This window comes from Trachemys scripta, chromosome 7, assembly GCF_013100865.1.
Source record: "Trachemys scripta elegans isolate TJP31775 chromosome 7, CAS_Tse_1.0, whole genome shotgun sequence".
NCBI classification, from domain to species: domain Eukaryota; kingdom Metazoa; phylum Chordata; order Testudines; family Emydidae; genus Trachemys; species Trachemys scripta.
In genome coordinates, this window is record NC_048304.1 from 88,603,556 (window position 1) to 88,629,344 (window position 25,789).

Consider the following 25,789-nt stretch of genomic DNA (forward strand, 5'->3'; position numbering starts at 1 on the left):
GAAGCTCCGGGTGGGGTGGTGGAAGAGGGAAGGACAAGGCCACACTGCACTCAAAACTTATTTATTGAATGCCAGCTTTCTGTTGCTTGGGCAGTCCTCTGGGGTGGAATGGTTGGGTGGCCAGAGACCCCCCACCGCGTTCTTGGGCATCTGGGTGAAGAGGCTATGGAACTTGGGGAGGAGGGTGGTTGGTTACACAGGGACTGCAGTGGTGGTCTATGCTCCTGCTGCCTGTCCTGCACCTCAACAATACACCGGAGAATATCAGTTTGATCGTCCAGTAGCCTGAGCATTGCATCCTGCCTCCTCTCATCACACTGATACCAGATATCATCTTGATCCCTCCACCTTTCCTCCTGCTCCCGCCACCTGTCCTCTTGCATGTCCCTCCTGTCCTCGTGTTCATTTTGTGCTTTCCTGCACTCTGACATTCTCTGCCTCCATGCATTCTGCTGGACTCTTTCAGTGTGGGAGGACTGCATGAGCTCAGAGAACATTTCATCACGAGTGCATTTTTTTCGCCTTCTAATCTTTGCTAGCCTCTAGAATGGAGATGATACGAGGAACGTTGAAACATTTGCAGCTGCAGGAGGGGAAAAAAGGGAGAGTAGTATTTAAAAAGACATTTTAGAGAACAATGGGTAGACTCCTTCATGGTGAACCAAGCTGTTAACATTACATAGCACATGTGCTTTTTGTACAAGGTCGCATTTTGCCTCTTATATTGAGGGCCTGCTGGTTTGGTGTTAGAGATCACACACACAGGGCCAGCGGGCAACAGAATTCGGCTTGCAGGCAGACATGGTAAGCCACAGTCTTTTGGCTTCTTAACCTTCATAACGTGGGAATGGTTTCAAACAGCAGCACCCTCATGTCCCATACCAAGCACCCGTTGGGTTGGACATTTAAAAGGAGGGGCTGCAATTTTCAGGTTAACGTGCACCACAAACCCAACTAACCCTCCCCCCCTCCATGCGCACACACACCCTATTCTCTGGGATGATCACTTCACCCCTACCGCGTGGCGCACAGCGAGGATGATTTCTGTTCAGCCACAGGCAAACAGCCCAGCAGGAACGGCCACCTCTGAATGTCCCCTTAATAAAATTCCCCTATTTCAACCAGGAGACCATGAATGATATCACTTTCCTGAGGATAACACAGAGAGATAAAGAATGGATGTTGCTTGAATGCCAGCAAACACTGGGACCATACGCTGCCATGCTTTGTTGTGCAATGATTCGAGACTACGTGCTACTGGCCTGGCGTGGTAATGGAGGATGGAATAAGGCTGCCCTCCCCAGAAACCTTTTACAAAGGCTTTGGGAGTACATCCAGGAGAGCTTCATTGAGATGTCCCTGGAGAATTTACGCTCCATCCCCATTCATGTTAACAGACTTTTCCAGTAGCTGTACTGGCCGCGAATGCATCCCAAGTCTTCAGGGCAAATTAATCATCAAACACGCTTGCTTTTAAATCATGTACAATATTTACAAAGGTACACTCACCAGAGGTCCCTTTTCTGCCTTCTAGGCCTGGGAGCCTGCCTTCAGTGGGTTGGGAGGGTACTAGCTCCAGGGTGATAAACAGTTCCTGGCTGTCGGGGAAAACGGTTTCTCTGCTTGCTTGCTGTGCGCTATCTTCAACCTCCTCCTCCTCATCATCATCTTCCTCATCCCCAAAATCTGCATCCTTGTTGAGTGAGAATCCGTTGATGAAGTCCACGCACTGGGCTGGGGTAGTTGTAGGGGCACCCCCTAGAATGGAATGCAGCTCTTCATAGAAGCGGCATGTCTGGAGCTCTGACCTGGAGCAGCCATTTGCCTCTCTGGTTCTTTGGTAGGCTTGTCTCAGCTACTTACATTTCATGGGGCACTGCTCCGGGTCCCTGTTATAGCCTCTGTGCTTCATGCCCTTGGAGATTTTTTTCAAATGTTTAGACATTTTGTCTTTTAGAATGGATTTCTGAGAGCATGTATTCATCTCCCCATACAGCGATCAGATCCAGTACCTCCCATTCAGTACATGATGGAGCTCTTTTGCGATTCTGAGACTCCATGGTAACTTCTGCTGATGAGCTCTGCATGGTCACCTGTGCTGATCAGCTCGCCATGGTGGCCAAACAGGAAATGAAATTCAAAAGTTCGCGGGGCTTTTCCTGTCTACCTGGCCAGGGCATCTGAGTTAAGAGCACTGTCCAGAGCGGTCACAATGAAGCACCCGGAGGCCAATACCGACGAATTGCATCCACACTACCCCAAATTCAACCCAGCAGGGTTGATTTCAGCGCTAATCCCCTTGTCGGGGAGGAGTACAGAAATCGATTTTAAGAGCCCTTTAAGTCGATAAAAATGGCTTTGTTGTGTGGACGGGTGCAGGGTTAAATAGATCTAACGCTGCTAAATTCAACCTAAACTCGTAGTGTAGACCAGGGCTTAGAGCTTGTCCTCTATTTAGAGGGGTCATATGTGAAGTAAGATTATAATGAGCCAATCTAGTTCTCTCCCACCTGTGACTAGCTCGTCCTGCTACCTCCGTTGCCCATGACACTAGCTTTCCTCTTCCTACTTACTCCCCTCCCCTCATACTTACCTCATCTGCGTCTGGGATGTGTGTGAAATTGAGAAACTTAGGAAAGTGTGTGAGGGGAGGGATGAGACTGCACAGATGGTATTGACCCGAAGGCATTTTCATAGTTGTTTAGTCCCAGATATGATCCTTTTTTTTTTTAACCTGCCACCCTCCTTTTTATAAGACTAGAATGGTCCTCTATGTGCACCTGTCCAAATTCAACCTGGTGGTACTACTGAATGTAAATGTGGCCATCTTTCCAGATAAGCAGGGACTCATCGTTTCTAACTGGGAGAGATTTTTATGTGAAAGAATGGCCATCTCTTTGTACTGGCCCTACAAGGATAGCCAAATCCAGGCAAACGTCACTTCAGCCTCTTCATTTTGGTATAAAAATTCTCAGATGGCACTAGACCAATCCTCTTTCCCCTCCCCCCCCAATAAAAAAATAAACTGTCATCTGACACCTTACGTACTTCTGCACATTGTCACAAGAAGTGCTAGCATTGGTGAACAGTATTACAAATATGGTCCCTCTCAACCTAAAATTCCTCAGCCTAAGGGCTTCTCCCTGTTTCATGCAGTATATGGGGCTTTGGCCTTAGGATCACATACTCAAACAAATCATTTCTTAACTTTCTTAGTTACACAGTAGGCAACTATGTGAAAAGGGAAACTATCCAGAATTATTGGAACAGTCATGTGGCTTGTTGAAACAGTCCTTGAAGTACAACAGGAGAAAATACCACTCGCAAGTGGTAGCAGGAACAAATCCTCAGTCACCTCAGAAGTATCTGCATGACTTCCAATCAGCCCTATCTTGAGTTAGAGCCCTGACTAGTGCCAGACTCTTTCAGTTTGGGAGGAAATGGCTAACTATAACTTTGGTCAAAATGAGGTCACTAGACATTGTCCAGGTGGGGGAGTCTATAGAGCTATGGAAGAATCACAGAAATACCTTTGCTTGAGATATAGAATGGGACAGACCATAGAAATGAATAAAATCATCCATCAGCTACTTCAGATCACAGCAGTACAACCCATTTTATATTCTATTAGAGAACTGGAATCAAAGCAGGGTTATGGCTGAAACATCTAAGTTCCTAAAGGAGGCTTATTTTCACATACCCATTTTACCAAACCACAAACAATTTTCTGTTTTGCATACAAACGGCTATTTCTCCTCCACACCCCTGGCCCAACCTTGATCATTAGCATTTGATCCAACAAGTGCTTCCAGGACAATGGTAATATTGATATTGACTTTAAGGCAGAAGGAAATTCACTACTGTCTCTGCCTGGACAACTTTTCTTATCAGGGTTCTATAGAGAGAGAAAGCTAAAACAAACGCTGAGATATGGTTCCTGGAGTATGTTGGATTCATTATAAACACAGACATGTGGTGCCCTGGAAGTGAACCACAAACCTGGACTGTGGATGAATACTCTTAAGTACATGGCTCATCTCAGAAGAATGTTAACAGAAGTTGAAGAGGAAAGAGAAAAAAAGTCTCAGAAGCAAAAATCTTATTGGAGCCTATTTGGAATGCTGATCTCCTACACAGAGGTACTTCAGTAAACCAGAATTTATACGGGACCTATCCAGTAATTCTTCTTCCCTCCTCATTCAACTGTATCATATACATTGACAGGAAGGAGAGAACAACAGTAATGCCATTCAGGCCTTTCTGCTGACGTGGTTGTTGCTTTCAGGTTTGATTCACACCTAACATTGGATCTTCTGATGTCTTACAGGTGAGGTGTACAATTGCTGAAATCAGCCATCCATCAATAACCAGACAGGTTCAAAATGGATGAAATGTTTATCACTCTTGAGACCCTAAAAAGAAATCAAATAGAACTTACTCTGCTGGTTGATAGAGAGGCCAAAGTTTAACTACCACGTTAAATAAGTGAAACATAGCCTTGTGTTCCTTCAAGGAAGCCTTATTGTGAGGGTGAGGGGGCATAAGAGAATTCAAAGACTAAGGTTCAGTCTCTGAAATATAAGGTTATCAGTATGTTGAAGAGGAAGTTGTGTACAAATCCCAATGTTAAATAACCTTTATTCCAGTCCCATCAGTTCATAGAATGTTAAATAACCTTTATTCCAGTCCCATCAGTTCATAGAACATGACCTTGAAACCTCACTCTGATCTTACAGCATTACCCAGGTTGAAACCCTGCAGGGGAGGTGTCATTGTCCTTCCTATCTATTCAGGTAGACCTCCCAGTATTGGAGATACTCTCTGCAACCTGGCAAGTCTTTGAAGTCAAAAGCTTTTGCCTATTCTGTTCCTAGTAAATCATTGTAATATTCTTTTTCTAAGATGGCAGTGAACTTGGATTTTTTTCTCAAATCGGAGAAGTTTTCACAACCTTTTCCCCCTTAAATGTAAACCCTCTTACCATTGATAGGGCTTGAGAAAATGGCTGAAGGAATTTCTTTATTATGATTGAATCCTGTGATTCATCTGAGATGAATGGGAGACCTGTGTTCAAATTCCATTCCACCTGACTCAAATCCCGCAGGTAGAGTGGAGTCTCCAATACCCCAGGTGAGTTCTCTAACCATGGGGCTATAGGGCATAAATTGTGTGGTGGCAGTGGCACCTCCTCCAGTTCCATGAATTTAACTTGAGGGGAAAAAATGTCTTTTGGCCAAACTAGTAAATTAATTTGAAACAAATTTTGCAAATAGTTTGCAAAACTGCATTTTTTTGCAAATAAACTATTTGTCGAAATAATTTCACTCAGTTCTAGTTGGGCAGTAGTGTCCCATATTTCTTCTGTGTAGTAGAGATCTTTTACAGTAGGGGTGGTGCAGTTGTGAGGGGAGGTGTAGCACCAGCAAGGCCAGTGGTAATGACAAAGCTGGTCCAGGATTCAACTGTATGATCCCTGATCTCTGGGAGTTGGACCCATGGATCTGAAACAGCATCCCCAGAGAGAGAGAGTTTCTTTGAAAGAATCAGGGGCCTCCAGGCTCTTCCTGTCTGGGGCTGCTGTGGAGTCTGCAGCATTATTAATGTGATTAATACAGATTTTTTTCCTTATTTTAGATGACAGCACATTTTCCTCCCTCCCTTCCCGCCCATTTCCCTCACCACAATGTATGGGCTCTTTCACCTCTCCCACTTTAGAGGATTCTGAAGTTCCTGATATCAAACAGACCATCCGGTGGTCAGTGAATACTATTTCAAAAATAAATCCAAGTGTTTTACCTTCAGTTTGTATTTATACTTAAGTTTTACTAGAACTTAAAGACACCCAAATGTCTGGTAAAATTATTTATTTTTGCTGAGTTCAACAGACTATCACTGTCAGAGCAACTGATACTGTGGTGAAGACCCAACAGTAGAAAACTATAAAACATACAAATGAGGTAGTACATATTAATTGAATAATGTAAATTGAGAGTTTGCCTCACTTGTGTAAATTCTAGAGACTTCTGGACCTTTGTCCTTAACAGATATGCTCTTGTCAGAGATTTTCTTTTCCTTTCTTGCCAAGCATAGCTTTCTGCTTCTTCCATCCACTACACTCTAGGACATTGTAGTCTGCTTCCCTGCATAGTCAGTGGTCTTAGGCACACACAGGGGGAGAAGAGAAAGATTCTTAGAGGTTCAGAGAAGGTATTAGAGTGAGTGGGAGCAGGGAACAAAAACTTCTAAACAGAAATCTCTTTATAAAGCAATCTCTCTCTCTCCCCATCTCTCCTCACTGCCAGGGAATAAGGGGCAGCAAATGGCTGTAAGAAGAAAAGTGTATCTATATATGTATTTGTATAGAGAAAGAGAATACCCAGAATCCCACATATGTGGATGAAGTGACTTCATGACCTCCCTAATTTTCATATATTCAGATTATTCCAAGGAGACCCTTACAGATTTCTTTATTAGCAGCAATATTGACAATGTCTTTACTGCTCCTAATTGTCCTTGCTCATTTTGTTTTTCTTCTTGTAAGCCAATATAATGAAGCAGTTTAATAACCCTGCCATTTTAGAATCATCATTGTTTTTATCACTCTCCTCATTTATTTAATGGATCTTTCTTGCTCTCTAGTATTGCTTTTTTTCTGACATATTTGTAAAAAATTCTTATTTACCTTAAAATCTTTTATTAATGTTAACTCACTTGTGCTGTGAAAGATTGCCAGAGATGTTAAGAAACAGCAGTCTAAATGTCATTTGCCTGGAGAAAAAGCTTTGTGCATTTTGCGGTAGCTTTTTTCACAGTTCTCAAGCCAGAGAAGTCATCACTGATTAATACTTTGTAAGGAACAGAGTTCATATTTTTGTTTTGTATGGCATTTAATACACTGGAATGATATGTGTATAACATACAGAAATGACATTAAAATAATGTTTTGAGGTTAAAAACCAAGCACTCAAAGGTTAGCAAATGCCAGATTTACAGTTTGCCATGCAATCTTAATTCTAGTCTTGTGTGTTGAACCTGTGTACTGAATGAGGTAGGGGTCTTTTGAAAAAAAAGGGATCAACTAAGTAAAGATTGTATTATAATGGCTGTGCACAAAGGAACTGAATTAAGGTTGAATGTGCAACTGTGAATCTGGCTTTAACTTCTGAGACTTTGCAATCTGTTCTAACACATCGGTCTCTCCTCTCGCTCCCGTGTTTTTTAATTGCAAAAGTAAAAACAATTGTGTTATGTGTCAGTAACTAAATTGGAAGCAGGATCAAGCTTCAAGTGATCTCTCCTTTCCTTTTTCCTAGCTCCATGATCACTGGAATGCAAAGCATTTAATGTACTGTCTAGAAGCATGATATTTCTTTCTCAAAATGACTTCAATTTCCCATACCTCAAAATTCAGTTAAAAGGGTACAACTATATTTCAACACAGTACAACTGTTGTAACAACTGGATTACTCGTGTCCTAAATGTCCAAATTCATTCTTATGCTTATGAATTCAATTAATTGGGTAGCTGCATTATAGCATTACCTTGACTTTTAATATCTCAATCCAGAAATCTCTTAGAAGTGGTATACAAGTTTGTTTCAGGCTGTTCTTTGTATATTTATAAAACATTGGTATACATCAATTTGGTTTTCATTGACGAAGCGTGGGAAAAAGGAACTGTAACTGGGGAAAATGCATCTGGTGTGCCCCATGTGTTTTGAGACTGGGTGCAGCGGATACAGTAACTCCTCACTTAATGTTGTAGTTATGTTCCTGAAAAATGCGACTTTAAGTGAAACGATGTTAAGCAAATCCAATTTCCCCATAAGAATTAATGTAAATGGGGGGGTTAGGTTCCAGAGAAAAAAAAATTGCCAGACAAAAGGCTTTATATACATTTTAAACAATTTTAAACAAGCAATTTAATACTACAATCATCATTGCTGAATATGAAATTTGGTTGAGGTGGTGGAGTCAGAGAGTGGAAGAGGGTGGATTGTCCGGCTGCTCCTCTTGCTGAACTTTCTGAACTCGAAAAAACACATCTAGAGATTGTTGTTTTACCAAGAAAAAAAAAAAAAGGAAAGCAAATTTCTTTATAGCAAGTCATTAGATGACCAACTCCCCTAATCACTTTGGAGCAGCGTTCCCTGTCAGGGTCGTCATCACTAGGATTTGCAAGCCAGCTTCAATCATTTGGAAAACTTCAGAAAGACGTTTGGCAGTCAAATTTCCAATGGGTTGGTTCTTCTTCTACTTCTTGGCCTTCTTCTTCCATTGCTGTCATCTCCTCTAGTTGCATCAGATCTTCATTGGTTAGCTCTTCTCCGTGTGATTGCAGAAGTTGTGTAATGTCGGCTTCTTCCACCTCATCAAAACCTGCTTTCTTGGCCGAGGATATCTTTCTTCATAGCAGGGACAACATCTTTAAATCCTTTTAAGTCATTGACACATTCAGGCCACCGCTTCTCCCACACACCACTCATGCATGCCTGAGTAACTTCAGGCCAGGACTCACCAATGTTATTGATGCACTTCAGGATGTTGTAGTTATGCCAAAATTGCCGAATTGTAGGTTTGCCTTCCCCATCATTGCCTCTGATGAGCTGGTCAAAAGTATGGTGTAAATAATACACCTTAAATGCTGCGATGGCTCCTTGGTCCATGGGTTGGATAAGTAATGTGGTGTTATGTGGCAGAAAGACAACTTTGACGTTTTCGCACAGGACATCCAGGTTGATTGGATGAGCCAGTGCATTATCAATAAGCAATAAAATCTTGAAATCGAGATTTTCCATGACACAGTATTCCTTCCAGGCAGGAACGGCATAGAGAGTCAGCCATTCTGAAAAAATAGCTCCAGTTATCCATGCCTTCTTATTGGATCTCCAAATATCTGGAAGGTGTTCCTTTGAAAATCCCTTGAGAGCGCATGGTGTTTCAGATTGGTATGCTGTCAGTGGTTTCATCTTCATGTCTCTGGCAGCATTGCCACTTAAAAGCAAGGTTAGACGGTCTTTAGCTGCTTTAAATCCGGGCGCTGTCTTCCCCTCTCGGGAAATGTAAGTCTGCTCAGGCATCCTCTTCCAGTACAGGCCCATTTCATCGACACTGAAGACTTGTTTAGAGGAATAGCCACTTTCCTCAATGATTTTCTTGAGATAGTCAGGGAATTTTTTTAGCTGCTGCAGTATCAGCACTAGCCGCCTCACCAGCCATCTTGATGTTATACAGGTGGAAGCACCTCTTGAACTGATCAAACCATCCCCCACTTGCTGTGAAAGTCTCTGTCTGTGATCCTTCACCTTGGTCTCTCTTCAAATTGTCATACAAACTTTTTGCTTCAGCTTGTATCACTAGCAAACTTGGAGGTATGTTCCACTGGTTTTGGTCCTCTATCCACAGTGAGAGAAGATGCTCCATGTTTTCCAGCAAACTACTTCTTGATCGACTTATTGTAGTAACACTAAGCGATGTTGCACACCGAGCACTAGCCCTGATCTTGTCGGCATTACTCCGAATTGTTCTCACACTGGTCAGAGTAAGACCTAGAGTGATGCCAATGTCTACTGCACGCTCGTCCGCATCAAAACGCTTTAAAATGTCTAATTTAGTACCCAAACTAATGGTTTTCCTTTTTTTTTTTTTTCCTGCTAGTGGTACTGCTACTGCTAGGCACTCCACTATCACTTGCTGGACTCGTGATACTGGGTGATAGTCCTCCAGACGTGCATGCATGTGCTACTCTTCACTCCCTTCGGCCTGGAGTGGCCAGGGTCATGCAGCATCAATCAACTATTGCAAGGGAAAGAATTTGGAAAACCCATGGTAATCTGCTCCCCTACTGGAAGCCCTGTGGGTTTAGGCTAGGACTAGTTATGGAGGTTCTTACTTTCTTGCAGGTTCCTACTTTCACAGGAGCCCTGCTGGAGGACCAACAGCCTCTCTTCCAGGGTGCCCTGGAAAAATGGCCTTGCTGTATCTCTCCTAGTAACCATGCACTCAGCACCCGGGCAGCATTGCAGCCAGTCTAGTAAGAGGAGGAAAATAACATTTGCTGCAGGGCTGTGTCCCCTCTCTGCTGTGTGCATGCAGGGGCAGAGAGATGCAGCTGGCATTCAAGTTAATGGCAAAGCTCCTGTGCATTTCACAGACTTTCATGGGAGCAGAGCCAGGTTCTGTGCATCTCTATGCTGCTTTTCCCCCTTGCTACAGCGAAGCAGGCGCTGGAACGCTATTCTTGTAACTTGCTTTGAGCGGGCTGCCGCTCCCTGTGTTGTTACCTCCTTCCAGCAAAGGGGGAGAGCAGATAAAACATTATTTATTCTGTAGCAAGACAGCAAGGCAGGCCCTCTGCTGTGCACCACCCGCAGCTGTTCTGCAGGCAGCTGGTGGCCTCGCAAGCACTTGGTGTAGAGCCCTATTCCCGAGCAGGGCCATTGGGCCATAAAGCAACAGTGACTCGCTGGTGGGTGGGGGACAGTAGTGTGCACGTGCTGTGTGTTTACAAACATACTGTACATACAGTACAGTACTATAGTTGGGAGGTGCCCCTGCCTTACCCTACATAGGCACAGCCCACTGACACTGGAGATGAGGCAGGCAAGCAGGCTGAAGGTGCTGTAGGCTAGGCGAAGCACATTGTGCAGCAGCGGCAGCTTCCCCTACTCTGCAAGCATCAGGGGTGGGGGGGCTCAACCCTCAGCCTGCCCACTCCACCCCTTCCCCCAAACCCCCACCCTTGACCCGCCTCTTCTCCCCCCAACATCCTCCCCCTTTACTTCGCACGCTGTGTCCTTGCTCCTCCTCACTCCCTACCCTCCCTTCTAAATGCCGCAAGCCAGCTGATTGCCACGCTCAGGAGGCAGGGGAGGGAGGGGGAGCCAGCGCGCCGAGTCCTCGCTCCTTCTCCCTCCCTCCTGCCCAGGGCAATCAGCTGACTTGCCACGCTGGGGAGGGAGGGAGAGCCTGCATTCTGAGTCCTCGGTCCTCCCCCTCTCTCCTGCCTCCAAAACTCTGCAAGCCAGCTGATTGCAGCCCGCAGGAGGCAGGGTAGGGAGGGAGGGAGGGAGGGAGAGAGGGTGGAGGCATGCCAAGTCCTCGCTCCTCCCCCCCCCCGCCTGGGGCAATCAGCTGTCTTATGGCATTTAGGAAGCGGGAGGGAGAGGGGAGGAGTGAGGACTTGGCACAGGCTCCCCCTCCCTCCCTCCTTCCCAGGGCAATCAGCTGGCTTGCGACATTCAGGGGGCAGGAGGGACGGGGGAGGAGCGAGGACTCGGCATGCAGGCTCCTCCCCTCTCTCCCTGGCCCTGCCTCCACGGCAATCAGCTGGTTTGCAGCATTTGGGAGGCAGGGGAGAGAGGGGGAGCCTGCGTGCCGAGTTCTCGCTCCCCCCTCCCTCCTGCCTCCAAAACGCAACAAGCTAGCTGATTGCCGTGGGCAGGAAGCAGAGGAAAAGGGGGAAGGCACTGATCTATGGGGTCTGCTGGCGGGCGGGAAACGCAAGAGGTGAGGGGGCATAGGGAGGCTTCCAACTGTGGAGAAAGCAGGCAGCCAAACAACATAAGAGTGGAGCATTGCACAACTTTAAATGAGCATGTTCCCTAATTGATCAGCAATGTAACAACAAAACAACATTAACCAGGAAGACTTTAAGTGAGGAGTTATATTAGGTTATTCCCCAACTTGCTGTGGCTCTTCACAACTCAACATGGAATTCGCTAAGGCAGTCTGACACACCTATATTCTAAACTCTTTGAGGCAGGGACTGTCTCTTACTTGGTGTGTACAGTGCCTAGCACAGTGGAGGCTTGGTTTCAGCTGACTTCCCCATTCATTATCATAACATAAATAACAAATAATAATTAATAATTTAGTATTTCATGCACTTAACATATTTTAAGAAAAGTGTGCATTTTAAAATATCTCACAATTATCCCTGGAAAACACCAGGAATTAATTTATTCCAACAAATGTATATTAACTTGCATACTAAAAATGCACTTCATTATCTATTGCATTAAAAACTGTATGGGTGAGAATTGATTTTCATTTGGTAGTTTGCTTGCAAAGCTGCATAGTGATAGATGTTAGATATGGCTGGAAAATGAACTTTTTTCCATGGAAAACACTGACAAAAAGGGAGGGTGGGAAGAGAGAAAAATCACAAATTGAATTACTTCAATTTGGAAATATCACTGTAGTGGAGAATGAGGAAACTGAACTATAACTATCATGAGGACCATGGTGAAATATCCAGATCTTAATATTGTGGGTTTGGGATTTATTTTTCAGATGTCAGACATTTGGTCTTTATCAAAAAAAAAAAAAAAAAAATCAAAAATTTCTGCAGAAAATAAAAAAACTTTTCATGAAAATTTTCACTTCATTTCAACAATTTTTTGTCAAAAAGCAGACTCAGTGGAAACTTTTTGACTACCCTAGTTCATATTTTTTGAAAAATTAATATTGGTTTTCTTAGGGTATTTTTAAGATTTCAACAAAATATTGCTTGTGTACATTGTGGATGTTTCCCCAATGTTATTGTGATTTTTGCTTTGTAACAACCTTTTCTCTTCCTTATTTTATTTTTAAAATGTAGTTGAATGTTAAATTTTTAGTTTGACCAGTTGTTGTTTCAAGGAGCCTTCCCCATGTGTTTCTCACTTACTAATACAAGTCATTAGATATTTATGTGATACAGGTTAGGGTTAATCAAAGGAATATAGCATAGGTATTTCTTCTTTCAAGCTATAGTGAATGAAACATTTTTGACTTTTGTAATATAATGTTAATTACCAAATATCTCTATTTATAGAAAAGTTGCATGTATTTTCATAAATTTACTACTAGTAGGGCTCTCAAGTGGTCAGGATGTAAATAAGAGATTTAAAAAAAAAGGAGAAAATGAATTTTGGTCATCAGAGAAAAGATTTCTCCTAGTAATTCATTCTAACAATGTGGTATTAAAAACTGCCCTGCCTGTCGTATGAATTTGCTGGTTTAACTTCAAACCTGATAGTTCTTATTTCATACTGTGATTTCTGTCTTTTCTGATCCCCTTCAAACCTTCTTCCACTGGAGGTCCTGACTGTAGATCATTTTATTTCTTTAATACCAGCCCCAAAGTGCTCTATGTAATCGTTATGTTTTGAATTTGATGTTTTATTCTGGCATTGCTGCATCTGTCAGATGCTGCCAAGCTGTGTATTGAGATTTCCTCTCCATGTTGCTTTTCCATGCCATGGCTGAATCAACTCTTCTTTTCACAGAGTTTGTCATTCATTGGTTGGCTCATAATCAGTGCTGCCAAGTGAAATGAAAAGTATTGGGAAGAGGGAATAAGAAGTGAGCTGCATCCACAGAGGTGTGTGTGATAAAAGGGCTCCGCTTGCACGCCAGGATCCAGGAATTCCCAAAAGAAATTTTTTGTTCAGAAAAGCAGAGCGGGAGTACAGTGCACTCAGCTTCATTGGAAACTGTCTCCACCTTCAACTAAAAAGGTGAGGAATTTCTGATTTTCTGTTCATTGAACTTTTAGAGAGACATGGGAAAGACTTTAAGGTCCTTTATTTGGTGGGTTTGGTTGAGTTGTGTATCTTTGCTACATTTTATAAAATTGTCTTAACATCACATACGTTAATTTGCTGCTAAATTGAGTCCATAACAAATAGACAAGTGAAAGATAGGTATTGCCTGGGGGCAATTCCAAGTAGACCGGCTTCCTCATCACAAAAAATAATTAACTAAGATTCGCACTAATTGACACCTTGATGGTGAGAACTGAAGGGACATGGATCCTGAATGAAATACACTCCAAATGGATTTAGACTATTCTGATATTAGACAGCTCTTTAATCTAGCAGAAAAAAAGGCATAATAAGATCTATTGGTTGGAGGCCAAAGCTAGGGGGAAAAAAAAAACAGACTAGGCAGAAGCAGCTTACCTAAGAACACAGGGGATTTCCCATCACTTGGTGTCTTTAAATCAAGACTGTCCATCTTGCTAAAAGATATGCTCAAACAGAAGTTATGAATTAATGCAGAGAATACTAAGTGAGGTCCTTTGACCTGTGTTATGTAGCAGGTCAGACTAGGTAATGATAATGGTCCCTTCTGCCCTTAAAATCTATGAATATGAAGGCAATAGAGAGTTGCTGGAATGTAAAATGTTTACTGGAAACTAGGAAGGGAAAGGAAGAATTTGAAGAGCAAATAGATATACCCTGTATAAAAGCAAGTACAAAAGAATGTGATGTTGGCTATTTTAAATATGTCAGAAACAACACCTTCCTACTGGCATCTTATCTGAGAGGGAGAAGTGGTACCTGGCAGTGAGAAAAGGCACAGCCTGTTAGGAAGGCACTCTTGGGATGAATGAGTTGGTCAGATCAGAAATGGCTCCTTCCAAGAGTTCTGGCCTGGCCCCTTAATCTCATTAGCCAAATACCCTTTTTCCTCCATAGTTCCTTCCTCCAGTGTCATATGGGAATTAAACAGTCTTTAAGGCGCTTAGCATTTGGAGAAGTAGCTAGTTTGCTAAAGGTTAAGTATAAGCAGTAGTTGGTAGAGCAGTTGTCTGAAAAATTGGTGACACTGTTCCATATAAAAGGCAGATTTTTTTTTTTAAAGATGGATATCTCACTGGTATTCTGGATCGTACATACTGAACCTTTACTCATAATATCATCATATTGAATGGAGAAGATTGCCAGTAAAGATCAAAAGCATGGAGGTCAGGTTGTACATCAGGACAGACTGGCACAGGGAATCCATGTTAATATAGCTAAAATCAGTGTTTCTGAAATCCATAAATATATCTCAGATTGGCAACCTGCAATTGCAGGCAGTTGTCAAAATGAATTCAGACAAACGCTGTCTTCAAATTAATCCCCTTCCAGTCCAGTGTTAGCTGGTATTTCTTGTCACTGACTTAACCCTGGCCTCATACTAGGACACAGCCAAGCAGAGAACTCTACACGTTTTACAACTGTTCTGTTGCTTTCTGTTCCGTAAGTTAATAACATATTGTATTTGTAGTAAATGAGCTGTCATTGATTTTAGTAGCAGTAGAACCACAGCACCTCTTAAATATGAAACAGGCCTTTAAATGTAAATTTAGCAAGTTGATTTTGATGCCTACCAGTCCAATAACTTGACATGTATTATTTAGGCAATACATCTCTTAGGTTTGTTTGACCTGTAGCACAGCCTGGTAAAGAAGTTAAGTAAGATTGACCTATCTTGTACTAATGAGATTATACTGTTTAATAGGTAAGTCTTAAAATTAGAAGTATTGGACTACAGGAACAGGCTAAGGAAATGGACAGAATTAACATAGCTGGGTTTGGTTTTAAGACAATATTCTGTTAAATTCAAAACTAACGTGTATTAGGGCAAGTATCAGAGGGGTAGCCATCTTAGTCTGAATCTGTAAAAAGCAACAAAGGGTCCTGTGGCACCTTTAAGACTAACAGAAGTATTGGGAGCATAAGCTTTCGTGGGTAAGAACCTCACAATACTTCTGTTAGTCTTAAAGGTGCCACAGAACCCTCTGTTGTATATTAGGGCAGTACATACTGGGGAGAGTGGTTAAATTACAATAGGAAAAGAAAGTTGAAGTCAATTAATTAGTTTTATAATGCAAAAACTATATCAATAAAACAATAAGTTGCACAATTAACACATTTGAAGTCAGGAAATTTTAAATTTAATTTTGAACTGGAAGTTTAAATCCTCCTCTTCTGCATAAAATCACAGTTGTTATTGTTTATGTTGCAACAATAACAAAGGTTCCAAATAAGGGTTGAATGCAGAATAGGAGGTCGCAGTTCCTGTCTTGCAGAATGTATGGTCTAGAACAATGGTTCTCAACCATTGGTCCAGGGCCCCCTGGGTGGCTGCAAGCAGGTTTTAGGGGGTCTGCCAAGCATTGCTGGCATTAGACTCGCTAGAGACCAGGGCAGAAAGGTGAAGTCCTGCCACACGGGACTGCAGTCCGGGGTTCTGAGCCGCATCACCTGGGGCTGAAGCCAAAGCCTGAGCAACTTAATTTCATGGTACCCCCTCCTTGCTACTCCCTAACATTGGCCCTAGCTTTTATATCCAGAAAAAGCATTCTTGTGGCACAGCTGGGCCATGGAATTTGTATAGCATGTTGGGAGGGCGGCCTCATCAAGAGATAGGGTGAGAACCGTGGTCTAGAAAGATGGGGAAAGGATGAGGGAAAAAGATAAAACGTTAAAGTGATCAGAGTGGTGAAAGCTAAATGTTATGTTGGTTACTTTAACAGAAACAAACAAACAAAAAACCTACCCCGCTCCCACTCTTTCTATCAAATTGTTAGTTTATTTTTTTAATTTTAGCTATTTTCTACATTTTTTATTTAAATAGGATATATTTTTCCATCCATTATACTATATTCATACCACCAATTTTAAATAATGTTAAAAATATGAATATCTTCTCATCCATAATCAGTGCAATATCCATTAGATGCTAATCTCCCGCCTCTTGAATGACTGTTTATGGAGAATCTTTAGGTTTTGCCAATAGAAATGAGAAAGGCACTGGAAAGTGGGTACGGCTCCTGCCCTACATGGCTGCCCCTGGGAGAGGCTTAGGGTGCTTGGGAAAAGTCTAGGATTTCAGGGACTTGGGGGGCCAGAAGTCTCTGAAGTCTTAATACTCTCCATAATTAATTTACTTGTTTTGGCTGTTTCTCAGGTTCCACATTAAAATGTGCAAAAATTAAGGTTCTAACAGTTAAGATTGTTGTCCATTCTGAACAATATATGGGGCACATTTTGATGTAACCAGTATGATATAAAGACTTACTATGAATCAAACATCTCTGCCAACTCTTGTGTGCTCCTGGGTCCGCTGCCCTTGTGTTCACCTGCCAAAAGCCTCATGGCAACAGAACTTTCTAGGATAGGAAACCTTTGTCCATGTCCATTGACTGAGACCAAGTGGAGAATGTAGGTTCTAGGAACATTTTAACTGCCTGCTTTGTAGGCCTAGGATTTCATTCCCTTCAGGGCAGACTACTTGAAGCATCCTCAGAACAATACTTTTCCTAGGGGAAAAAAAAATAAAAAATTAAAAACAAAAGAAGCTGTTTAACTTACAAAAACAAGTAAAACAAAACTGTTTCTTCAACCTCCCTTTTCCCCTCCCTCCCCCTTCCAGCCCCTGAGGCAGGTCAGCCCTCCTGCATTGGGTGTTTCCTTTCTCCCAAGCCTCAAATGAAGCACCTCACAGGTGGTTCTGTGAGCTTCTAATAGGACTATCAATTTGTTGTAGGAATAGGCATTAGATCATATCTTCAGTCTGGCTTGCTTAGAGATTTTTTTTTTTGTCGTACCCCCCTCACATTCCTTGGGTATGAAATATAGATTATTGAGAAATCAGAGACCATCTGTCTCACTCACACTGAATAGGAATAGAAAATTCAGCATCTGTTGTGTGGGTAATCTGCTGTTTGATTTCATTTATTTTTGAACTAGGTATCAGGGGCACCTAGAGTTTTGAATGGGATTCCCCCTCCCCCCCCCTTTTTTTTTTGGTCGAAATCCAAATATGTACAATGTGGCTGAATTAATTCTCAATGAGAGATCTAAATAGCAGCCTAACCAGTATGACCTGCTCTTGGCCCCTTTATGCTTGTGCTTTACTGAGCAGTCTGTAGGGGGAAAAAACTGGGCCAGTAGTTGATTAGTAATCGTATCTAGCCAGATCTCAGTGATGCAGGCAAGGTCTGATGTTACATCTGATGTGAGATTGTGAGTAGTGCTTGTTTTGCCAACAGACATTCTTGCAGGAGTGCTGGAACAAATTTATAGTGGGGGTGCTGATGATGGAAACCAAATAATTTGGTGTTTATTTTTACTACTTCAGCCAGGGATGCGGAAGCACCTCCTGAACCCCTAGTTCCAGCATCACTGCATTCTTGTGTTCCTCAGGAATCATCTGAAGCTGTTATTTTGCTGCCCTGGTTGTTTTATCCTATGGTCAGTGCTAAGACCCACCACGTTTGTCCGTGTGTCTCTGGGTTGTGTTTCTTAGTCTTCTCAACCCAGTTAGAACTGCAATTGTGTAGGTTGGGGAGTGATACTTGGTTTCAAGGTCCACTTAAAATTGTACAAATCTACATCCTGCAGAATCCGTTTGTAGGGTTTGGGAGTTTGGCTTATTCTGATTGTTTAGATATTTGGGATGGTGTTCCTTTTTAAAGACATCACAGTTCTAAGATTGGATCTGAGTAAAGGAGTAGTTAGGGGCATTGGTTGGGGGCTTTTTTGGTTTTGGTTCTTATGTAAGGGTATTGGAGATATGAAGGTGGGAAGAAGGATAGATATTATGATACTTGTTGTGGAGTTCTTCCTCATTCTTTTCGTTGTGTTCCCTTTTTGATATCACAGACACCTAGTGTTTACTTTCCCCCCCTTGAAATATATTAATATGTAGACAAAGATATAAGACAATCTACAAGATAGCAGTAAGTGCGTACCTGGATGAAGTCTGGGTAAACCTTTGATTTTTTGTTGTTTAGAACACATGGATGAATAGAATAACTTGACTTATCTTTTTATTTCATTTTAATACTTTTTTTTTAGTATTGACTTTTTTTAGTGGCAGTCATAAAAGTTTTGGGGCTATGAGACAGGTGTTCCAGCAGGGTCTTTTTGGATAGAACTATTGTTATTGTTGGTATTTGTTTATTTGTAGAGCCATGTAAGTACAAATGATGCTGTAGAGATGTAGAGTTCTGCCAAGCTAGTAAAATTATTCCACTCTCAAATGACTTGCATAGTAAGGCACAAGTTGGCACAGTATACAGTGATAATACAAAAGCGTGCAGGGTGATGAACAGTAATTATTCATCTACCTAGAATGAAGAGCACTGTTGTACACAATATATTTGGAGTTTCCTACTTGTTGATAATAATGAACGTTTTTATAATGAAAGTATACTGGATTGCTAAATGCGAGCAGTATCAAACTCTGAAAAAGTTTGGGTATGGATCTGGGTCCTGATCTGAACATTGCCACTCTCCAATTTCAGTGTATGAAGTGTAGCTAGGCAACTGATGTGCTGCAATTGCAGCTTATTATACTAGTTGCACTGCTTCACTGCACTCTTTTCTTTCCGACTCAAACACTAATTGTTTTACCCCGTTGTTGTCTCACATCATATGTCAAAACTAGTACAATAGGACACAGATGCCTGATTGAGGTCTATTAGCTTCACTGTCTGTAAGTGGCCCAAATGGTACCTAGTGCTTCTGTGGGATACTCTTCAGTACTCAGTAAATGCTTTCCCATAGTCTGCATTTAAAAAAAAAATCACCCTTTCTGTGGTGTTTCTAGGTGATTTCTGAGGCCTGATAGCCCAGCTGAATGCAAGTATATTAAACCACCAACTTGACTGTACTTCCCACCCAAAAATAGAGGGCATCAGAGCTTATGCAATAAAATTCACATGCGCACAAGGACAGGAAATAGAGCAAAAATAGACTTTTCTACTGTTTTCTACCTATCCAGAATCAAATTATCAGCTGGCTAGTCGAGAGGCTTTTTTTTCTCCCCAAGTTACTGCAACAGAGCTAATCTGAACTTTGAAAAATCTTCTTCATTCTAGATTAATCTTACTTTAGCTAAACCATTCACTTATCCCTAATTGAAGTCTTAAATAAAAGCATAACAGTCAGTTGAAATCTGCTCTGTGTTTGAATAAAGGCCCTTTTTTAGTTCTGAAGCCAAATCCTGTTGAGGTAGGATTTGAGTTGCCAACCCTCCAGGATTGTCCTGGAATCTCCAGGAATTAAAGATTAATCTTTAATTAAATACTGTGATGTGATGAAACCTCCATGAATATAGACAACCAAAACTGGCAACCCTACCTTCAATGCCCTTAGGTATGTTCAGGGCTGGCTCTAGGTTTTTTGCCACCCCAAGCAAAAAAAAAAAAACAAAAAAACTCCAGGAGCGCAACTGCCGAAGCAAAAACAACAAAAAAGAAACCACCAAGATCGCAACTGCTGAAGCAAAAGAAAAAAAGGTGGCCAGAATGCCACCCCTGAAATTGTGCCGCCCCAAGCACGTGCTTGGTTTGCTGGTACCATAGAGCTGGCCCTGGGTATGTTACGGAAAAGATCTGCATTGATGCAACCTCCTGAATGCTGGTGATAATCCAGTTTGTGGTATTCCATTTTACTGGCACACAGATTACAACCTGCTATAGTTATAGATTCCCCCACTCCCTCCCCAAAGCTAGCAACCACTTTCAAATTTACATACAGCCTTCCTGGAAAATTCTTATTGCATAGTAATGGTACCTACCCTGACCAATAGAACTCTGATTTTAATCAATAAACATAATGTGTAGCAAGATTAATAGCCCTGGCACTCCATCAGCTTTTGGCATGTGCATTCAGCTTTCAAACCGTATAAATTCCTCAGATGTATTTCTGTTACAGTGAGATGGCATTTAAAAATTCCCTGGACAACTGGAAAAGTACAGTATGAATTAATAAGACAAAAAATACAATTTGGGGAGTTTTTGGTATTATTTTAAAGGAGCAACAGGTGACCAGTGCTTCCCGTATATGTAGTATCAGCCAACAATGACACTTATAAGTTATTTCTTGTGGGGTTTACTTATAAAAAAAAGATTCATTTGGGCATTGCACCAGTTTTTTCCAGACAGTTGTCTTTCCTCTTGAGGGAAGAAGCTGTTGTCTCTTTCCTCTAAGGAAGCTTACAGTATGATGGACAAAATGTCAAGCATAATTAGACAAAATGACATTGTAAAACCCAATAGAGGCACTTCATCTTTCAGAATTTTCAGAACCTATAGTCTATTTTAGACACCTTAAAATTAATACTTATCTAGACTGATGCTGACAGATTTTTCTTAGATCACAGAAAACGCAGCCCTCCTTCCTTTTTTTCTTAGTAGCATATGATTTTCCTGAGCACTACAGTGTAAGATGTATTGCTCCAGAATCCCTGTGAAAAGTGGATCTTTGAACTGACCAGTATGTTTGCATATGGATGAGTCATTTTGACAGTGTCTTACCTATATAAAATAATCATCAGCCACAGGAAATATTCAATATCCTGATTTTATTTAAATTGTGTTGTTTTAATATTGATTTTTAATGCCATGTTGCATGAAGAAGATTACAAACCGAAAGCTCAGTAGATTTATAATCTCCTATGGGCCTTTATGTAAATCATCTAAAGCAATTTTTTGTATTGGTACAGTAAAGCTCTTACTTTAGGAAGGAGGAATCATTCATTCGCTTCTGCTATTGAAAAAGAGTATATGTCTTACTTACCATAGGGAAATTACTGTGGTATAGCAAATGCCAACAGAATGTTAACTGTTGGCATGCGTCTGACAAAGTGGGTATTCACCCACAAAAGCTTATACTGCAATACATCTGTTAGTCTATAAGGTGCCACAGGACTCTTTGTTGCTGTTGGTAAAAACTGACTTTTTAATGGCATCTACTATACCTGGTTCATCAGTGAATGGGTTTTCTGCTTTTCTCAAGAAGCAATTGCTTATTTATGCAGAAACCAAAGGCTTTCTAAGTTAGAAATGAGGCTTTTCCATAAAATTACTTAATTAAAAATTCACCTGGAAGTAGAATATGTAGTGACATTTGCATTTTACTCAAGTAAGATCCCTGAAGACAATGTCTGACAGGTAGGCTTAATAGCAGTTAAGTGAACTGTTAGGTTCCTATATACCTTAACCACCAAAACTACTTTGCAGAGTTGTCATTAATCAGTTATTTCTTTTTATTAGTATAAAATAGTAAATACAGTTGGCTTTACTAATTCTAGTGATATAGGTACATATAGTGAAGATAGCTGAAATGTTTGATTTTCCTTTGGAGTTGTCAGGGAGGCACTTGTAGTTTACAGAGTTCTGCAGGGAAATGATTATAACATATGGCCTCCAATAGGATTACTGTGTACATTTCAGCTGTCTTTTCTGTACTTACTGTCAATATCCAGATAGATGTAGTAGGAAAATAAAGTAGGTTTATTGAAATGTATGCTAGTATGTTGGGGTGTTGGTATTTGACTACATGCTGCTTGGTAGAAGAAGCTTGAACTGACTGTATTGGATTTCGCTTTGTAAGTGTGCCCAAAGCTTGTGTATTGGCACAATTCTGAATTGAAAATAGAGTATTTAAAATTGATTTTACTTTTAACGTCTACTTGCAACTGACAAGGCAAAACGGTTCAGGATTAGGATTTCCTCTTTGTCCTTAATGTACCTTGTGCAGCCGAGTGGCATGGCGTGTTAAGAGGGAAAATGAGGTTATGGGATTGTGACAGAATATATCCCTGTGTCCACTATTGTAGTAATCTTTGTACAAAGTGTGCCTTGTGAGGTATCATTTGAAAACTCTGAAATTGCTTGTCTTTATTGTCCTGGTAAATTTATGTGTGCAACATTACGTATAAAGTTATAAGATTCCACTGTATGGCGTTACTAACGTGTTCCAAATCTGTACAAACCAGTTCCTCAGAGACAAAGGGCAAACAGAGGCCACAGCCACGTGTAAACAAGGGCAATGGACCATTGCCTGCTAAGTGGCCATTCTTTGGCAGGAAAGAGGAACATTCCCGGAGCGGCTGATACAGAGCAGTCAATGTGATGATGCCTGAACCGTGTGCACATGCAAACTGTCTAATCAAAGACTAATGTGATAAAATGGGCTAGTCTAATGACATGAATATATGTGAGTAAGGTGAGGTGCACACCAGAGAACACCTGCTCATTTGCTGACTCTTTGGGGAGACCTGTTTGAAGGAGGACCTTGCTGTTGTGAAAGAGTAATCGCTTGTGAACGGTTCTGGAAAAACATCTACACCTCTACCCCGATATAACATGACCAGATATAACACGAATTCTGATATAACGCGGTAAAGCAGTGCTCCAGAGGGGCAGGGCTGCGCACTTTGGCGGATCAAAGCAAGTTCAATATAACCCGGTTTCATCTATAAGCAGTAAGATCTTTTGGCTCCCAAGTACAGCATTATATCGAGGTAGAGGTGTAGTTTGTGACAAAGACACAAGAAGAAGAAGGCAGGAAAAGGGGGTAGGACAAAAAAATCTACATCTTAGCAAAGAAACAACATGGAGTTCCCATCCATACAGACTGTCTGTCAGCTTTATTCCCAGCTGGAAATGCTTCTCAAAGAGGGGAACAAAACTTTAAAAAGAAGGGGCAGACTCTCCAAGACACCCTTCCCCTACCACTCTCTTTCCATTGACTCACCACACTGGAAGGGACAAAGGAAGAGTCATTAAACAGAAGCAGGGGTCCTGGCCTAAGAAGTTTGGCCAATGAGACCATTGAGACCATGTGGTGAGAAAAACTCTGCATTTAATTTAATCTAGTTTGTTAAGTTAGGCACTAATTGTGTTTTATGTTTTTTTTTTTAACATTTCTGACTTTTATTCCTCATTACTTATATTTGCTTAATATCTATCTCTTTGTAGTTAATAAACTTGTTTTATTGTTTTATCTAATCCAGTGAGTTAAAATGATGTGTGTGGGAAACTTCCTTTGGGAGAACAAAATGAATGCATATTATTTCCATTGATGAAATAATGAACCTATGTAAATTTCTTTGTCCAGGAGAGGGCTGATCAGTGCAGGACATACATTTTTTTTTGGCGGGGGGGGGGGGGGAAATCTGGCACCAGGAGTGTGTTAGGGTCACCCTGCAGTATAATTCAGGCTGGTAAGAGCCTAGGTGTGGTTGGCAGGCTGCAGCACACACAGACATAACTGGGAGTGACTTGCATGCTGGAGGCTGTTTGTGGGCAATGCAGGCTGGAAGCGACAGCAGCAAAGCATTGTAAAGAGCACCCCAGGTTGGAGGGCAGGAATGACACAGCTACTCATTAGTCTACCTAGCGTATGTCACAGGGATATCTCTTGGAGAAGGTGGCAGTGCAACCCGTTCAGTTTTTACTTTACTGTCAGTTAAGTTTTAATGATAAAAATCAATCATTTACATTTCAAGTTTGTGGGGTTTAAGTTCTGAAATGTGTGAAACAAACGTGTTACCCCCTAAAGTTTCAAAGTAGTAAACAATCTTTTCTAGTTGTAATTTAACCATTCTATCAGGCTATCAATTTAAGAAAGGTAGGTGGTGATCCTGATTTTCTTTATCTTCAGCTAATATTTCTTCCATATGGTCTGGTCATTAAATTGATCTGTGATCTATTGAGATTGCACACAATGCCCTTAACTTGGAAAAGACTCTCAATAGCTGCAAAGCAGTAGTTTTTGCTATTATGGTACCACCTTAGAGATCTTATGGTATAATCAACAATCACAATGTAATGTTGGTAATCTGCTGTATTCTCCTCCCACTGCACTAAGTGTATAAATATTCTTTCTGTAAACTGGAGCAGAACCAAAGTTAGCAGCCAGCCACTGAGCAGGAAGTGAAAGTTTTGAAGGTTTTTTTGTTGTTGTTGGGTCTTTTTTGTCTATTCCTGTACCATAGAAATAGGTCTCTGATTGGGAAAGGCCTGAAAACTGAATAGTATGGATCAAGAATAGGCCCGTAATCTTTCACCACATATCCTGAAATTGTAATAATACAAGTCAATCAGATGACGTCAAGCCTATGTGGCTGAGGACCAAGGAGCTGGGTAATTCTCACTTGATTACTCAGCCTGAATTTCATAATAAAGATCTCACTGGGGTTCATTATCTTTGTATTTCCCACTGTCTCCTGGCCATGTTTCTGACCAAAAGTTTTATCCCTACACTATTCAACCAAAATGCTTAAGAACCCCACTGGCAATTTGAGGTCTAGCTCAGGGTAATCTGCTGTTTTGTAGAGTTATGCATGTTTTTCAGAGTTTCATGAAGAATGGAGAAATCTCCTTCAGTTGAGGCAACTTCAACTATCTCATCCAGACTCATAGGATGAGAGCTTCATTGCCTCATTAGGTCTCGTAGTCAGCGAAATGGGGATCTCTGACAACTTCCAAGAAGTTAAAGTAGAAAAGACTCACCCTGATACAGTTGGATATGCTGACTTCTTAGACAAACCCACATTTAAGAGATCTTGTGTTGTGTCCAACAGCCAACTGTACCCCAGTACACAAATATGACCTAAGATAGTCATATTTGGAGAAGGTGGCAGTGTAACCCGTTCAGTTTTTACGGGCATTGCCAGGTGTTCTGAGAGAATAGTTTGGCCGCAGGTGGTTAAAGTAGTTTTTAATTGGAGGAAACTGCCCACATATAATCAGTCCTCAGTTGTCATTCACTTTGAGGATTGTTGGTCAGTCTCTCCCATTTATTAAGTAGTCTAACAGTTTATTGACTGAGCCTCCCATTCCCCAGGAAAGCGCTTTGTTTCACCAATTGGCTGTAGCTGTCCTCTTTCTGTACCTGTAGCCACTCTAAGTCTCTAGAGATGAGTATCCCTCTGGGCAGGGCAGCTGCCTTTGAGGCCCCTTTACTTCCATTTAGACTGTTTCCTCCTGATTAGGAACTGTAGCTGGAAGTAGAGCTTGTCCTGAATTTCCCATCAGAATGATTTTTCCAATGGAAAATATATATTCCACAAAACTGATTTTTTTCTGAGGGAAACTTTTTTTGATTTTGCTGTAAATGTTAGATTTATTCAGTTTGGAGAATCAAAATGAAATATTTAATTTCAGGTTGGTTCAACCTGATTTGGAATATTTCATTTTTTGAACTGACCTAAAACATTCAAAGCGGTTTAAAAAA

General features: G+C 41.3%; 1 long non-coding RNA gene across 1 annotated transcript in view; it reads left to right on the forward strand.

The window, feature by feature from the left end:
• Positions 1-25,789, forward strand: part of LOC117879916 — a 565,134-nt gene that overhangs the window by 197,467 nt on the left and 341,878 nt on the right. The window contains exon 2 of the long non-coding RNA XR_004646424.1: positions 13,271-13,501. This is a non-coding gene — a long non-coding RNA (uncharacterized LOC117879916). The remainder of the gene's footprint in view (positions 1-13,270; positions 13,502-25,789) is intronic.